This window comes from Dipodomys spectabilis, unplaced genomic scaffold (assembly GCF_019054845.1).
Source record: "Dipodomys spectabilis isolate Male_0828 unplaced genomic scaffold, ASM1905484v1 ptg000002l, whole genome shotgun sequence".
NCBI lineage: Eukaryota > Metazoa > Chordata > Mammalia > Rodentia > Heteromyidae > Dipodomys > Dipodomys spectabilis.
In genome coordinates, this window is record NW_024870679.1 from 6,161,535 (window position 1) to 6,180,509 (window position 18,975).

Here is an 18,975-nt window from a genome sequence, read left to right on the forward strand (position 1 = left end):
TGAAGGTGGATAAAATAGCCACATTCCATGCTTTGAGTTAATAATTTTCTGAGTTCCATGAAATCAAAACTTAAAAATTTTTGATGAGCCAATGATTCCTTTGTATTGATATAATGTTAATAATCAGAGACAAAAATTTAAGAAGAACCAGGAAGTAAACATAGCCAGGAGATAAAACTTTGATATACAGTAATCTATGGACTTTTAAAATTGAGTACTCATTTTTTTGAATTCAACTTAATTCCAGGATTTCTTCATAACACCAAGTTGACAGTCCTGCATGGCTCATAAAAAGTTCTATTGTGTAGGTTTGCACCTGAAGCCAAACTTTGGTTGTATATAAGGTGTGATGAAACCCCTTTTAAGAAAAAAAATAAGTAGAAATTTTCCCCACAATTGATTCTCCAGTATAAAATAAGAGATTTATATCCCTTGCTATATTTATATTTCTGATATATTGCTGCAAACCTCTTGGTGGCTCTGATTAAAAATTACTTCCTTAGTGTGTTTTTAAAAGTTAGGGTTTACACAAATTGCAATGAAAAACAATGTTCATTTATTTCAAATTGCTCAAAATGTTATTTCTACTCAACTAATTTTATAGTAATTTTAGAGATCCATGCAATAACCCTAAGTCTCACAAGCTGCCAATTTTAGCTTTAAAAATTCAGTTATGTTTTGAAGTTTGAAATTTCTCTTTTAAGAACTGGACATCACTAAGTACATTTTCGGCTGTCTTTGTGCTTTTCCTAACTGGTGCCTCAGTGGTCAGAGTGAACGAGGACCTACTAGAGTGCTGTGTAGACCAATGAAATGCTTTACTTCATGTCCTCTTATGAATATAGCTTTTCAAATGACATTGAACGACTGTGGATGGTTAAGAGGGAGAGAGAATGAGCCATTTTTAACCTTCTTTTTCCCATATTATATTCACAAAACACTTTTCAATATTTTCAATAGAGCTTTTTTTTTCATTTTGCTATTCCCTTTTGCTGTTGTGCATTATTTTTTTCCATTGTCTAAGCTCGGCTCTGATTTCAAAGTAGGACATTCCTTTGACATAAATTACTGCATGCTAGAATGCTTTAATCTTCTCAGTCACATTTTATTGCTGTCCTGTATAAATAACACATAATAATTCTGTTTTATTAATATAGTGGTCCATCTTTATTGCCTTGTGCTTGTTAATGAAGATAGAAAATAAATGTTCCTTAGCTATAAACTAGAAGCATTTAAACAATGACAGAAAAGATCCAAGTTTTTTTCCAAGTTTTAAACTATTAAATTGTTTTCTTTTATTGAATATATTTACACATAGAGTTTCAATTTGTTTTAATAGTTTTGGTCTGTGAACGGAATTATGTGTATTATCATATATAGGTATACATAAAAATAAGATCATCATGTTTAAGGATAATTAAAATCCATCAATACATATTAATTTTAGAGGAAAACTCATAACGTCAGTTTTATTACAATACTGTATTTGATTAAGTCTATATCATATGTCATTAAAATTTCAAACTAACCTGTGAGCATGAAGAATAAAAAAAAATTGGGTGGTTAGATGCTCAAAGAAAAATGAAAATAAGGTGACTTCATTCATCTTTTACAATCTACTCTTTTTCTTCTTTGTTTTTACAATAAAAGCAAGCTACTCAAAGCTTCTGGAATTATACTAAACTCTTTTCTGCCTCGTATTTAACTGCCTTTACTTTTGATGGTAATATTCCTGGTTTCTACCCTCTTCTAGAAGGTATGTTATGAGTTTATACTGTATTTTCTTGTAGGAGTTCCATTGGACTTCATTGGTGATGATATTTTCCCTTGGGAAAGGTTTCAGTTTCCAAGTCAAAGATAGGTTTTCTTTCTTTTCGTTTTTTTTTTTTTTTTTTTTAAAGAACTAGACTAGGACTCGAACTTAGTACCTGACTCTTTGGCTCATTGGCTAGCACTCTACCAACTGAGCCACACCTTCAACCCCAGATTTTCTTCATATATACTAATACTATCTTCTTACTCTTTTTTTCCAATCTCTATTAGTATGTTTGACTATATTTCTATTGTCTGTCTTCTCTAAGACAGTGTAGTTTTCTTGAACTCAAGGCAGGGGTCCTGTTCTAGGCTTAGCACATGCTATGGTAACTGACACACAATAGATATTGATTCTTGTTTTTTGTACTGGCATCCATACCATTTTCAGTAAATATAGTAGAGTAAATACAGAGGCTATGAGAAGTACAATGCAGTGACTTTTTAGTGTATAGACTACAGAACCAGAACAACTGGGGTGGATTCTCAGCTCTGCTGTAGGGTTGATCTACGACCTTGGGCATATGTCTTAGTTCTTTCATTTGTTAAATAGGGACAGTAAAAGAGGGTTCTATCTCATGAATTTTTATGAAATTTAAGAGTTAGTCTGTATACCCTACAAATGACTTAATGAATGTTTATTGAAAAGGTAAAGTATAGACAGAATGTTTCTGGGAAGATTGTCAAGTGAGGAAATGGAGAATTGCAAAAGAGAATGATTAATATATTCCAGATCATAATTTACATTCTCTTTTTGCTCAGTCTTAGTTCCTAGAACATCCAGTTTCATAACTTATCCTTATAAAAGTACTTCTCAAAAGCTTGTCCTTCTGCCTTTAGAATTAGAATCATCTATCTGGTTTGGTAAAAATGTAGATGTCAAGGCCTTACTAAAGACTCCTTGCCTAAGAGAGGCCTAGGGAGCTGCATTTAGTTTACAGCTCCTCAGATGGTCATGACGCTTGAAGTGTGAGGACTACATATGGAAGTTTGCTTCTCTGGACATAGTTCCAGAAGCACAGATGGGTAGGTGAGGTTTGGAAAGGACTCCCTGCTGACTCAGAAATGCTTTTCATCCCTCTATTGCTCTCAGTCATAATATTTATAGCTTTTATAGCAATGCCTGCTTTGTTCCCAATGCTTTCATGTTTTCAAAAATATAGGATCTTATCTTTGTCCTCAAATAGTTTATGGTGTAGTGAATTGAGAGATGAGCATTGAACATATTTAAAAATTGCATAAAACTTTCAGCACTAAGCTAAGAAATTTACTCCAAGTTTTATAGAAAAAGCCAGGACTGGGGAAGTTGATGTGGTCTAGGATGTTTTGGTGAGTGAGTTGGATTTGAGTGAGTTGGATTTGGGAAGAGTTTGAAGAGCGAGTTTATTAGCCATGAAGAAGTGAGGAAATAGAAGAGGAGCTTCCCTGGCCTCTTTAATTGTAGCTTCATTTAAAGAGTATTTCCAAATTAGTTGGAGGAAGAGGCATTATTAAATGAATTTTAGTAACCTGAAATCAGTTGAAAGTACAAGAAGAAGCAGTTGCAGACGCATTGTAGTTGTGTTGATCTCAAATGAGAGGGGTATTCTAAGGTATATGGAAAGGCAGTTAGTTTGAGAATAGATTTGGAAGGAAAAGAGGAGCTGTGGAGTTAGTTTTGTGCATCTATGTGAAAACAGGTGAGAGAAAGGAAATGGGAAAATGATAAAATTGGCAGAATGAAGGTTCAGCTAATTGAGAATGGAAAAGTTGGGTAATAATAATAATAATAATAGAAAGAAGAGGAGAAATAGAATCAAGAAATACCTCCTTCCCCCCAAAAAAGAAATACCTTCCTTCTCTTTAAATTAGAATCTGGTTAGCCTTTTGTATTATAATACAATTTTTGTTTTGGTTGTTAGTCATGGGGCTTGACTTCATTCAGGGCTGGGTACTGTCCCTGAGCTTCTTTTGTTCAAGGCTAGCATTCTACGACTTGAGCCACAGAACCACTTCTGGCTTTTTCTGAGTATGTTTTTTTGTTTTTGCTTTTTTATTTTTATTTTTTGTAGATAAGAATCTCACAGACTTTTCTGCATAGGCTGGCTTCGAACAATAATCCTAAGATCTCCTGAGTAGCTAGAATTACAGGCATGTAATTCATGAACCACTGACACCTGGCAGAAAATTTCTTTCTTTATAAAGAAATAATTACCTGTGTGTGTGTGTGAGAGAGAGAGAGAGAGAAACAGAGAGAGAGACAGACAGACAGACAGACAGACAGACAGAGACAGAGAGACAGAGACAGACTAGAGAGAGACAGAGACATAGAGAGAGACAGACAGAGAGCAGATGCTGAGGCTTGATCACAGGGCTTGGTGGTATTCCTGAAATTTTTTTTCTCAAGATTAGTTCTCTACCATCTGAGCCACAGCTCCACTTTTTGGTAGTTAATTGGATAAGATTCTCAAAAGACTTTCTTGCCTTAGATAGCTTCAAAACTGAGATCCTCAGAACTGAGCCTCCTGAGTAGCTAGTCTATAGGAGTGAGAATGAGCCACTAGAATTTAGCAATATTCCCTTTTAAAATGCCTTTGAATGAAATAGAAAATATTCATATATATTTTCAAGGAAAATCACCTTCATTTAAAATCATCTTCTAGAGGAGGTGAATGGCATCTATATAATATTCTCGCAATAATACCTAGATTAGTGTTGGATTGATAACTGGGTACAGTATTCTAGTGAAATTAAAAGGAATCATCAAAGATAATCTGTTTTCCTGCAGGCAATTTATAGTCACATTTAGATGGCATCAGAAATATCTTCTTCCTCTTGGGACCTAGTTCCTCTAGGCCCCAGACCAACTCTAGCTGTTTATAAGTGACCTTGACAATATTCTGTGCTTCTCTAAATCATTCTTCTTATTATTTAGTCAATATCTCAGCCCCCTGTTGGAGTGTAAATTCCTTGAAGTTCCATGAATCTTATTCCCCACACTGCTGGAAAGTCTATTGATTGATGGGACGAATAAATCACAGTACTCATATTCATCCATAAAGGATCTAGAGCCAGTCCTGACCATTTAAAGGGGATGCAGAAATGAAGAAATTCATTTTCTTGATCAGACATACTTCTTTTTTAATACTTTTTTATTGTGAAAATACTGTTCAGAGGGGTTACAGTTACATGAGCAAGGTAATGAGTACATTTCTTATCCAGCATTGTTGCCTCCTCCTTTGTTTCTCCCCTACCATTCCTTCCCTCCCACTTCCACAACTATACTCCCCCCAATCTCTGCCTAGATTGTTAAGTTCATTTTTCAACATAGTGTCTTGTACATCTCATTGTTACAATGGGTCCACCTGTATCCCTATTTAAACATTTTTGTTTTTTCCCTTCCCCTCCCCCAATTATACCTTCATCAAATACAGTGAAAACAGGGGTTATACCAGGGGGGAGGAACATACAAGAACATGTGGGAAGAGACTAAAAATTAAATTTATTAAGCAGATCTAACTTAACGATTCAAGAGCAGTTTTTTCTGTTGGATAAATATATAGAAATATGGAAACTATTAGTGCTATGGGTGGAAACTTCAGAATAAGAACTTCTAATTTGACATTAAGTGTGAAAATACATTTTAAAAGTAGTTAAATGATAAAGGCATGACTTCATGTCTTGACTATAATAACTACCTTTTTAAAATTCATTTTATTTATTTATTTATTCATTCATTTATTTATTTTTGTTGGTCATGGGGCTTGAACTGTGGGCCTGGCACTGTCCTTGAGCAATTCAGCTCAAGGCTAGTGCTCTACCACTTGAGCTACAGCGTCACTTCTATAATAACTATCTTGACCAAACTATTTTCTCTCTCTCACTGTCTCTCTCTCTCTGAGTATGTGATATGTGTGCATGTGTGTGTGTGTGTGTGTGTGTGTGCGCGCACACACACTCATGCACTAGGACTTGAACTCACAGCCTTGTGTTTTCACTTGGCTTTTTCACTTAAAACTGACACTAGATTACTTGAACCACACCTCCATTTCTGGATTTCTTACTGGTTAACTGGAGATAAGAGTCTCATGTATCCATGAGCCACAGATATTGGCCTCCTGAGGAGAAAGGATTATAGGCATGAGCCCCAACTTCCAAATAAAGCAAACTTCTTTCTTAAGCATGGATATCTTTACAACATCATTCAAGAGATTTTAAGTTATTCTGCCTATTAGGAATTAATTATGTTTTAAGCAATATATATATATTTACTGAAATGAATAATACAAACTTGGGTTTCCAATGGAACAGGATTCTGTTTACTTTGAGACATACATATATTGTTAGGTGAATGAGAGTGTTAAACACATACCTCCAGATAGAAGATCATTTGCACATAGCTATTGAGCCTTTATGATCCGCTCCTGTGAATATCTTCTTTTGAATGTATATCTTCCTTTGATCTCACTGTGTGTAGAGACCCAAATAATTTATCATGCCCCATTGTATTTTATTTTTACAATCTGTGTATTTCTTGTAGATTTATAGGCACATTCTAGTCACCACAAATGATGGAAACCATGCAACATATGGTCTTTTGGGACTGGCTTAATTTATTAAGTCTTTCCATTTCTTTATGAATGGGGCAATGTCATTGTTTCTGATAGAAGCATAGAATTCCACTGTGTATATATACCGTATTTTCTTGACCCATTCATCCACTGAGCGGTGTCTGGGTTGATTCCAAATCTTAGCTTCAATGAACCTGGTTGTGTTGGTCTTTAGTGTGTGCATATGATCACATAAAATAATGTTTTCTTAAATGAACTCCAAGAAATGGAAACAAGAGTTTTTTTTAGTTGCTGCTTTTGTTTTCTTTTTTGTTTGTCGACTTTGGGAGGATAAAGGGGGGCATAGTAAATGTGGACAAAAGATGAAAAAATATAGCAGTGATACTCCCTAAAAGTTATGTATTAAATGAACTATACAACTTGGTGGTGAGGACAGGAGGGGAAAACGGAGAGCGACCAAGGCAAGTGTGACATGGTTCAAAAAGAAATGTACTCATTACCAGACTTATGTAACTTTAACCCCTCCCTCTTTATATCACTTCTACAATAACAATACTATATATTAAAGATAGAAGAACAATAATCCATGAGGGAATTACAAACATGACTTAGATGATAGATATAACAAAAATCAGAATGAATACCATTTACTGAATAGCTTATTTGAGCCAAACAAAATTAGGCAATGTTTGATATGTAAATTATTACTGTTTTTCAGATTCACTTGGAGAAATTAGAGCAATTAATTGAGGTAGTCATATTTATGAAATGAGACCTATTTTTCATTGGCAATTGTAAAATAAATATAATACTGTCTCTACTCATAGCTCAAATGTTTTGGAGAAAATCAGAGTAAAATAAGATAATATGTTCGGATTAATTTGTGTCCTGTGAATAAAATAAAAGACATGATTATTTTAAAAGTTTGTATCTACATGCCTTAACAACTGGACAAATTTGTAGGGAAAAAACAAATCAATCACACTTATTGTTATCTGATATCATGTAGACAAAACAATAGTTGATTTGACAATCTTTTCCAAATGGTTGTCATGGCATCATGTAGACTGGAAAGAAAAGTGTTTTTCTGCTCTACAGTTTCAGATTCCAAAAATCATTAAATAAAGGGATCTGAAAAATAGAGGCCAGTTTTCAAGTCCACTCAAAGCTTAGTCATAGGATAAATTTTAACACATACTTTTGGTGAGTCCTGAATTAGCTGATGTTGAACCTACCCCATGCTGTTTATCTTTAGGAGATGCCCTAATTTAGACTCAGCTTTTGACTTGCTGGACAGATGTAGAATAGAAATAGCCATGGAACTGGCCAAAAAATGAACAATGTTGGTTTCTCTTTCAGTTATCAAGAATATAAATCAAAAATGATATAATTGAAAGTGTCATTAAAACATGATTCATGCCAGTCTTTCCATAGATCACATTTCAATTTAATGTAAGAGGAAGGTAAGGCAGGTTTCCCAAGGCCCATTTAATTATATCCAATGCCCAATTCTCACCTCTGGTTTTTCACAAAATAAATGGAAATCAAATGAGCTGCAATCTTCCATTATGACTTGAATTCTACATAACAGCAGCATGTAAAGTTTTCAGAAGTTTCAGTCATCTCCCCTGTACTGTGAACAAAGAACCTTGACAAACAGTGACATATTCCTTCCCCATGTCTCTATATATGCCATGTGACTTGTCACTGCAGTCTGCCTACTAGGACACAATTGGAACTGGGTTTCATCTGAACGTTCTGTCCCCTCATAAGTTTTTTTTTTGAAAATTCTTTTTGCATTTAAAAAAAGAGACTAAAGTTAAGGCCTCCTGTAGGCCTACCAATGACAGGAAGTCTCATCCCTCCCCATTTCAGATCTCATTTATCTGGGACAGATATTCTGAGTGCATAGATCTTTTTGCTGCCCAAACTGCTTATTTTCCTTTTACCCAACATTTCCTGGAGGCAATCAGGGCATGAGTCATCTTTAATCTTTGTTAACAAAAGCAAGCATGAGCCTACTTTAACACATCAACAGCAGCCAGTAGGCCTATATAGCTAAACTAAGCAAACCAAAGCAAAAACAAAAACAAAACAAACCAAAACATTGACATGACAATAGTTAAATTTCATGCTTCATTATTATTATTATTATTATTATGAGGAGAAGGAGGAGGAGGCAGTGGAGGAGGAGGAGGATTTCAAGGCCACTTAGAACTTTCAACTAAGGCCAAACATGTAATTCCAGCTACTGATCCTATTATGGATTTGATAAGATCATTCAAGCTTAAATTTGAAGTTGAAAATTAGTTCCATGTACAGACATTAGATCATTCTTCTCTTTTCTTTCTAGTACTTGGCCTAAATTCAGGGTCCCACACTAGGCCTTTTATGCTTCATTGCTGGCATTCTACCACATGAGCCATGACTATTTTTTGATTATTCCTTTGATTACCATTGATGAATCCATCTAAAATGAAGAATCCATCTAAAATCACCACTGTAGTCAAATCTGTTTCATAGGATTTTTTTTTTTTTTTGGTCAGTCCTGGGGCTTGAATTCTGGGCCTGGAGCTGTCCCTCAGCCCTTCAGTTCAAGGAGAGCGATCCCCACTTGAGCCACAGTGTCACTTCCAGTTCTCTAGTAGTTAATTAGAGATATGAATTTCATGGACTTTTCTGCCCTGGCTGGGTTTGAACCCTGATCCTCAGATCTCAGCCTCCTGAGTAGCTAGGATTTCAGGCATGAGCCATCAGTGCCTGGCTGTTTCATTGGATTTTATTTGCAGGAAATTTTACAGAAATCTAATTCTATTTCACCTCTTCTTTCTTTCTTATTAATTTACTTTATTGTTATTATAGAGTAATGTACAGAAGGATTTGATTTACGTAAGTCAGGTAATGAGTACATTTCCTTTAGTAGAGTGTCTTCTGTTCCCTCATTCTCTCCAAGTCCCTTCCTCCTGAATCTACCTACAAGATATATAGTTCACTTTTATCAGTGTCCAGTGAGCTCCACTGCTGCATTTTTTCACCCTTTTCCCCTCTAGTGCTGAACCCTCCTCCAACTCTCCTAAAGATAGACACTTGAATACACCATACATAAGGAAAAGGCAGAATCAACAAAATACAAAATCTAAAGAGAGAGAGAGAGGGAAAGAGAGAGATCTCTCCTTTCCTTATCAGTTTGTTTCAATATTTATATTATATAAATATGAAGCATCATTTAGGCATTGCATCTTTGTTTTCCTTTTTTAATAGTATCAATACCTTTTTTGGTCTCACTGGGAATGAATATCTGGAATCCTGTATTATTTATCATATCCCAGTGTATCTTAGATTTGATTTCCCTATATCAGAGAGAACATGTGCCAACTGTCTCTCTGAGCTTGGTTTACCTCATTTAACATGATTTGTTCTAGTTCCATCCATTTTTTAATCCAGCTTCTGAGTTGTTTCCACATGTTGGCTATTGTGAATAGTGCAGAAATGAACATGGATGTATATGTTTATCATATACGGGCTCATGATATTCAGGGTAGATACTCAGGAGTGGTATGACTGGGTCATAGGGAAGGTCTATGTTTAACTGTTTAAGGAACCTCCAGATTCCTGTTCAGAGTGGTTATACTAGTTTACATTCCCACCAACAGTGCAATAGAGTTCCTTTTGCTCCACATCCATGCCAACATTTGTGGTTGTTAAAATTGACAATGTTGGCCAATCTAACTGGGATGAGATGGAATCTCAGAGTTGTCTTGACTTACATATCTTTTATGTCCAGGGATGATGATCATTTCCTCATGTGTTTCTTTGCATTTTTACCTCTTCTGAGAAGTCTTTCAGCCCACTTAGTGATTGGTTTACTAAGTTTGGGAGGGGTGAGTTTATTGAGCTCCTGTGTGGTATTCCAGATCTAGAGTCAGGATGATTTCCCCACCCCACTTTGGGAACCTACCTCCCCCAAGATGTGCTCTAGGCTCAGAGACCTGAATGTAGCCCCTCACCCTGATGGAAGTAGACACCAGTCTGGGAATTCATAGGGTGCTAACTGGGCATTCCAGTGGGGACAATCTACCAGCGGTGCCCAGTGAGAGCCCATCCCCCCCCTCCCCCCCCCCCCCTCCCCCCCGAGCCTTAGGACTCAGGAATAACCTCCCACTAAAGCCTAGTGGAAACTCTCCCTCCCCCCAGTCCAGCAATGGGATCCGGGGCTGAGATACAACTAACAGAAATCCCCACATACAGACCTGGGCTGGGACACTAGATTGCTGTGTGTCACTGTACTTACACTTTGATTCTTTTTAGTTGTGCATTTTTTGTAAGGCATATCAGAATATTGATGTTCTATCTTTTATAGGAGGCACATGTCACTTTACCCAATTAATGGAAATATGAACTTTTTCAATTGGTTTAGGTAATAAATGTCAAACATGCATTGGCTACTTCCCCTTTATAAATTCATAGAGAGACAAATTGAGACTGCATTAATTGACAAATATTGTCCTTCTGCTTTTGGGTTTACTTATGTACCTCATTTCCTCTTTGTCTTCTCTTCTTTCTTTTAAATGTTTTACCCATGTTGTTTCAAAAAGTCTTAATAGAAAACATTGAGAACATATTACAGATTAAAATGGATTGTTTAAGCCTGGCACCAGTGGCTCATAGCTGTATTCCTAGCTATCCAGGAGGCTGAAATCTGAGGATCATGGTTCAAAGCCAGCTCAGACAACAAAGTCCTTGAGATTCTTATCTCTAATAAACTGCTCAGAAAGAAGCCAGAAGTGGCACTGTGGCTTAATTGGTAGAGCACTAGTCTTGAGCAAAAAAGAAGATTAGAGACAGTGCCCAGGCTGAGTTCAAGCCCCAGGACGAGCAAAAATAAAATAAAGTAAAATAAAATGGACTGTGTAATGCCATGTAGAAGCTAGGATAGAAGGCCACTGGAGCTTGTGGCTGATGCACTGTTTACACAATGCTGCAGCCCTTCAGGCCCAGCTCTTTGTGGAGAACCCATTGTGTATTGCTCTGAGCATGCAGTGCCGTGTTACTACCAAATTCCACATGAATTTTGAGTTCATTTCCTTGCTGTGTTCTATCAATACGTTCTTTTACCATAGCCCCCATGTCTACACAGCTACCATTTCATCACTGAAAAAGCATTCCTTCCAGAGTGCTCTTGGTGAAATCAACGTACATGCTGGGTCAAGTTAGATATTCCATGTGCTTTTCAGAAAATCAGTCTTTCAGATAAGAGCTTCTTACTCAGTATTGTGTATAAAATGAAACAGAGGCTCCTGGAATGGTCCTGGGAAAACTAGAAATGATAGAGCCAGGGTTTAGATAGAAAATATGGCTTTCTTTCTTGCTATCTGTACTTGGGAAAATTAATGGTTGTTTCCCTTTGTAGAGATTATGATCTCCAAAACAACAAACACAGAAGATGTGGTTATGGTGTGAATTTCACTAAAGGGCAACTGTAGGAGTATTATACACTGTGTTTCAACTACATATTATGGAAAGGTTCATATTTCCTCATTCGAAGGGCAACAAATATATATTTCATGCAGGTACCCACTGCTTATTTTACTGTGCTGTAATGGTCCAATAGATCATCCTGCAGACTAGAGTGCCTGTTTTCACTGGTGTTTATATATAATTTTTAAACCACAATTACCCCAACTTTCACTGCAAAACAGCATATTTTAAGAAAAGAAGGCAGATTCATTAAACATGGTTAAAAATCCCAGCTTTGTTATTTATTATTTGGATGGCTTTGGATGAATTATGTAACCTGTTTAAGGCTGTCTCTTCATAGATAAATCCATGTGGAGAATGACAGTTATTACATTTGGATATGAGAATTGTGAGAAGTAATGCACTTGAATATGCTTTCATAAACAAGCAATAATATTTATTTTTCAATCTGGTTTTAGAATGTCTCAAAATGTGGCTATAAAGATTCTGTACACTTTTCATGTTTCTCTGATCTCTTTAAAACAAACACACATTCCATGACTACCATAGCAAAAAGGCATTCAGGAACAATTAAATTATAACCTCAGACATAGAAGTTATTATATAACACAAATAATATTGTCAGAGACCAGAAACTCTGAAAATTTGATATTTGTCATTAAACAGAACATGAAGTATATTCTACCTATAAATTCATAGTGGAAAGGTTAAATAAGAATGTCCCAAACTATAACTTTTAGGGCTTGATTGGATCTATTGGCAAAGGAGTTTCAGAAGGATGATTCTGAGAAAGGGGAAGCCATTTGGACCAGCTGCAAACACGGAATGCTGATGTTTAGCTAGACTCTTCACCTTAAACATTTCTGGTTTGGAGTGGTATTTGACCAGAAGAGCTGACAAAGAAAATATTTGGTGAGATGAGGCTGTGATAGAGACAAATGTCCATTGAGACACATGGGAATGAAAATGAAAATAAGGGGACACAGAATTAATCCAATATATCATTACTCTCCCATATGTCAGCTTTAAAGATTTGGCCTTTCAGAAAGTAAAGAAGTGAGAGGCTGGTGAATTAATGCAATGAATCATCACAGTACCCCTTGGTATCTATGTATAAATTCTAGCTTTACATGGTATAGTGGACAAGTTTAGCCATGTGGTTTACTCGTGTTAGTGACTATTAATGAATGGTACAAGCTTTCATTTATCTCATTCATTACAAGCTTCCCTAAAAGATAAGTGCACAGTCGGGTCACCAGAAAAATTGTACTGGAATTACATTTCTTCATAGACTACAAAGAGGGAAAGTTCCATTCTATACTATACAAGTAACTTCCAACTTGATTATTTGTTCCTACTAAGTCCAGTTACCATAGCATATCCTTCTTATGAGCTGCCTTTTTCTTCTTCTTCTTCTTCCTCTTTCTCCTCCTCTTCCTCCTCTTCCTCCTCTTCTTCTTCTTCCTCTTCTTCCTCTTCTTCTTCGTCGTCATCGTCTTCCTCCTCCTCCTCCTCCTTTTCTCTTACTCCCTCTTCTCTTCCTCCTCCTTCTCTACCTCATCCTCCTCCCTTCTTTTTCTTCTCCTCTCCCCTCCTCCTTACTCCCCCCCTTCACTGAGTGTGTGTGCACACACATACTCTCACTGGTCAAAATAGAGCCCCACGAAAGTATGAAGTACAAAGTTTTGTGTTGTGTCTACATGTCTATATTTCTTCCTGATGAGGCTTCTGAGAATGATGTTGCTTTAATTTAAAATATAGTCTCTTGTTAACTAGTTTCATTTTTTGTCAGACAGCAGGCTATAAACAGCTAATTTTTAAAACGGTTACATCTTCTTTGGATTCACATGTATTTGAATTTCATCATCCAAATAAAAGCAACTGCATCCAACTTTTCTTAGGCTATAGACACTGAGTGGGATATGAAATATTACACAGTCATGAGACAGTTGGTCTGAATAATCTAAGTGAAAATCAGAAAGCCTACGACATTTTATCTTGAATAATAGATCATTAAGTACTTATGAAAGAGAGGCTACTGATGATGAATTTGGATAAGACTCCTAAAATATATTTATAATACATAATTACCCTGTAAGAAACCAATGCTTCTTTCTTTATATAGTCAATTCTAAGAAATATAGATAGCTTTAATTTCAACTAAAAATTATAAAAATAATTCATGCCAAGTATTGGAAAAGGCAGTCACTTTCAAGATCACAGACAAACCACCTTGGCTTGGCACTTTTGCAAAGTACATTTAGAAGCAGAGGTTATTAGTTTTTATTCTTGGTACAGAATGACAGTGTAAGTCCTTAGACCAAAATACACAGCAGTATACTCATTAATATATCCCCAATCCTCTGGGTTGCCTGATTATTGGGTGACAGTGCCATGCACTTCAGTGTCAAGGGGCAGTGGTGGCTGTCAAAGAGAACAGCAGGTGGCTATGCCATTGCTGTACCTACATTTCAAGTTTTCACAACTGCTTGAGTTAGGAGTTGAACTTTACCACAAAAGGAGCACACACCCCACTCTCACTTACTTCAAAGATTTGAAGGGTATATGGAGGGGAATTATTATCTCTTGTCAACATTGTTGAATGGCTTTTGGAATTATGATTACAAGGGTATGAGTCAGGAGCCTCAGGGATTGAACAGAAACCACATTGGTTTTAGTGGTAGGAGATATTTGCCAAGAAAGAAAATAGAGTAGAGAAGGATTCATGTTGATCCCTTGTCAAGGTCTTAAAGTGTCTTTACACTTACTCAGAAACCATCTAGAAATCACAAGGGAAGAGGAATTGCTTGAATCTCCTAAAGGGGTAAGGGAGGGTAAGCGATCATTTGGATTTGGATGAGATTTCGTAGTTCCATGAGATTTTATTTTTTTGCTTTACTTTATTTTTGGACAGCTGTCCAATTCTTAGTTTGCATGCTTCAGCACTTAATCTTGTCCTCAGAATAACAGGGCTTTAATTTTCAGCTCAATACACATTAGAGATAAGGACTATTTTCCTTACCTGGTAATTAATTAATTTTAGTAAGCATAGGAAGCACTTATTGTTTCCATATATATTTAGGGTGGATTAGAATGTATCAGGACATAAATTAATATCTCCAATTAGCTATGAGGCATGCTAACAATCAATAAATAGTGACTTCTTTTGTTTTTTTTTCTTCCCATTATATTTGGTGATACAGCACTCATTCAATTTTCTTAAATTTTATTCTCTTTTAGAATTTCTGGAATGTTTGTACTGTGTGTTAGATGAACAGGTCAGATTAAAAAAAACTAGTAGGACACTCATGGTTTTTTAGTTCTGAGACTAGTTTTCTTCTTTTTAAATATATAGTTTGAATGCTATGTCTAGTTTTTCTTGAGGTTGAAAGGCATTTTTTTCTATAACAAAATATTTAAATACTTCCATGTTCTGGATGCCAGTAGGTTATGTGTGAAATCCTAACTACTGAGGAGGATGAGATCTAAGGGTCACGGTTCAAAAACAGACTGCAAGGAAAGTTTATGAGGGTCTTATGGCCAATAAACTACCCCCCCTACCTATGCTCCATCATGCCACTTCCCCCCCCCCCCCAAAAAACAGCAGTGGAGCTCTGGATCAAATGGTAGAGAGCTAACCTTGAGCTATAAAGAAGCTCAGGGACAGTACCAAGACCTTAAGCTTAAGCCCCAGAACACAAACAAACACACACACACACACACACACACACACACACACACACACACACACACACACACACACACAACACAATACAACACAAACACACAAATTGCCTGAAAGTATCTTTAAGTTTTTCAGGGAAATTTAAATAGCTCCATGTTCCAGAAAAAAAGTGTATTGTTTTCTACCTAGCACCAAAGTAATTAGCATTATCAATTTGTTTCTTTCTTTAGCCAATAACTGATTATTCCTTTGAAATTACTTCATTGTACTCTGTATGGTAAGTTAAAATTCTGCGATATACCACAACAGTCTGAACAGTTAATATAACTGGTCAAGAGTTATCAGACAGAACAACTCAAACGTATTTATCAACTGTCTGCTTATGTGTGCAGGGGTTTGAAGTTCCATGATAAAATGTTTGTCTAGTATTTGCTATTCCCTGGGTTTAGCTCGCCCACTGACTACAAAACACCAACAACTTACTGAGACAGATTAGAAGATTAAACATTTCCACAAGGTATGGAATGAGTTATCATTGATAAAATATTGCTAAAGCACCATTAATAATAAGAATATGACTTTGTTGTAAGTCTTCCCTTTTTAAAATATGTTTTTATTGTAAAACTGTACAGAGGGGTTATAGTTACATGAATAGATCAAGAAAATGGAATTCTATGCCTCCATCAGAAAGAATGACATTATCCCATTTGTTAGGAAATGGAAAGACTTGGAAAAAAAATTGTTAAGTGAAGTAAGCCAAGCCCATCGGTCTCATGATTTCCCTTATTTGCAATAACTAGGATATGTCTAGGACAAGCAGAAAAGATTGGATACATTGATGTTAGCTGAAATGAACCCCAAGATAGGGAAACAAGAGTTTTTATCTTTCTTGCTATTGTTTTTAACATATTTATAATGTACTATGTGATATTTTGTTTCTTTGGTATGTTCTTCTCAGACAGTATAACCCCAGTCTTCCCTTTTTCATCTTAATTTTTCTTTAAAGTAACTGAACTGATGGGAAACTGGGCAACTTTCCTCTCTCATTGAAAGCTATTAGACTATTCCGTGATGCATTATCTGGATTTGCCTCATGCTAGCCCTGGTTGATTTGAAAACTGTACAGATGCTTTGAGGAAGCTGCATGGCAACCACAGTTGTTTGCTGCTTAAGTCCAACCTTGGCATCTGAACGCACTGTCCTAGCCATAACTGTTTCAAACTGTTTTCTCTAGACTTTTTGCCATCACAGGTGGTGGTGAACTCTAGGAGACTGCAGCCATTTAGACTTAGGGCAGTGAAGTAGCACTTTCTCCAGTGGCCTGGCTGACAGTATGTCACTGGTATATTTTATTTTCATAAGGAGATGTGCCATGATTGGTGCAGACACCTTTATACATATGAAGGACTGTAGTGATCTGTGCAGAGACTCTTGCCATACCTTCTGTGGCTGAATAAGCCCAATGTTCTACTCCATTTATAAGCCAGGCAAGAAACACCTTTCGTGCTACACTCTGGCAATACAACACCAATCTCATAAAAAGATTCTTTCTATGAGATGATCTACTTTCTTTTGATAGTCAATGGAGAGGATGGTCAAAGCAGTAGTATCAATGGTAGCAACAATCAATGAAAACATCAGCTGCTACCTTTACAGCAAGCTGGTGCTGAAGAATTCTAGAGAAAATTCAGGGAAGAACCAAGTGGAAACAGAGATGTTAGAGGCAGTGAGGACTGAAGGAGAACTAGAGAGATTGAAACGGTGACCCTGGCCACTGGAAGAATCATAGGGAGGTGACAACTTCCAAGAGCCTTGAGGACTAATATCTTAAATACTCCATGGCCTAGAGTTGTAAGGAAAGGTATAAGTAGAACTCTATGTCTATCCACTAGAGCTGTAATACTTGGTGCTCTCGAGGTCTGTGCATTTTACAACTCAGTCTTTGTACTTTGGGTACTCAAGGGCCTACAATGGCTGGCACTGGAAGAAGTTTTCCTCCTTGCCTACTCATGTCACATCTGGATAGCTGAAATGGACTCTTGTCAGGTGATTGGTATAATTGCTATCTCCCAATACCTTCTAGGTTAATGGTATCACAACAAAGTAGAAGATTTGGTTGTACCTCCAAGAACACATTTAAAGGCTTATGTTTAATTAAAAGCTGTGTTGAATGACTCAGACCATAGCTGCTACAGGGGTTCATTGAACAGGAATATCTGAGGCTAGGATTGTTTACTTGAGATTAGTTAGCAGCATGCTTATTGACAACTTCTGAAAAGTCTAAATAATTCAGTGAAATCCTGGTGAAGATGAAAAAGCCAACACAAGTACTTGCTGTTCACATGGAAATAGTAAATAGTAGGTTTCTCGGATCCAGCTGTGATATTGAAAGATTTCACTTTTACTTGTTGTGTGTTATAGACTCTGAAATCTTTTCTGTGTGAAACCCAAAGGTCACCTGACATGTTATCAGGCAATGACTACTTCATCCATTGTGTTAGTCAATGGCTGATAAAATACATATCATTACAGTTCAGGAATGCTCTATTCTTTTTCTCTTCTACCCAAGGCAGCTCCTTGGTGGCAAGCATGGAATAGCAGGGATAGAGAAATAGTTATTAAGGATAATCACACAGATGCCTGCTGTGGACAAGAGTGAGCTTTATTTACAGCCCAGCACTCCAGTTTGGCTTTAATAGAATTACATCAACTAAAAAAATTATACATAATAGACTTGGCAGGAACACAAGCTAGTACTCAAAGCTGATTTTATCAAATAGGAACACTTGGAAAGTAATGTTGCCAGGGCATTGTTTACTCAGAGTTATAAAAGGTGTCCATAGAACCATAATCCAAACAGATTCTTGTCTAGTTCTTAGATGCTCAGATTTGAGCTATAGACAACCCGTGACTCCCTGACAAAAAGAATTACGTGGCTGAAGACCTAGCCAAGTCTGATCTAAGAATACAGAAACTAAAAGGAAACCCTATCAGAACAGATTTTCCCATTCTAATATCGTCTTTATAAATCTTAGGAAAAAATAGACTTTAAGCCAGCCACTAGTGGGTCACACCTGTAACATTAGCTACTCAAGAGGCTGAGTTCTAGGGATCATGGTTTGAATGTAGTCTGAGACTCTTATTTCCAATTAACCACCTAAAAAGCTGGAAGTAGACCTGTGGCTCAAGTGGTAGAGAGCTATCCTTGAGTTAAAAAGCTGAAGGACATGCTTTGGCTGTGGTTCAAGTCTCCAAGAGCATGATACACACAACAAAAATAGCCTTTATGTACAGATCAAGTTAGACTAAAAAAAATATAATTAGCCAAAAAATAAGTGTGAAAATTTATTGATAAGAAATTATGAATATAAGATTATTATTAATGTTTGGATTACATTCATCATTTTTTATAGTAAAATATTTATGGTTTAACAGAAGTGCTTTCAAAGG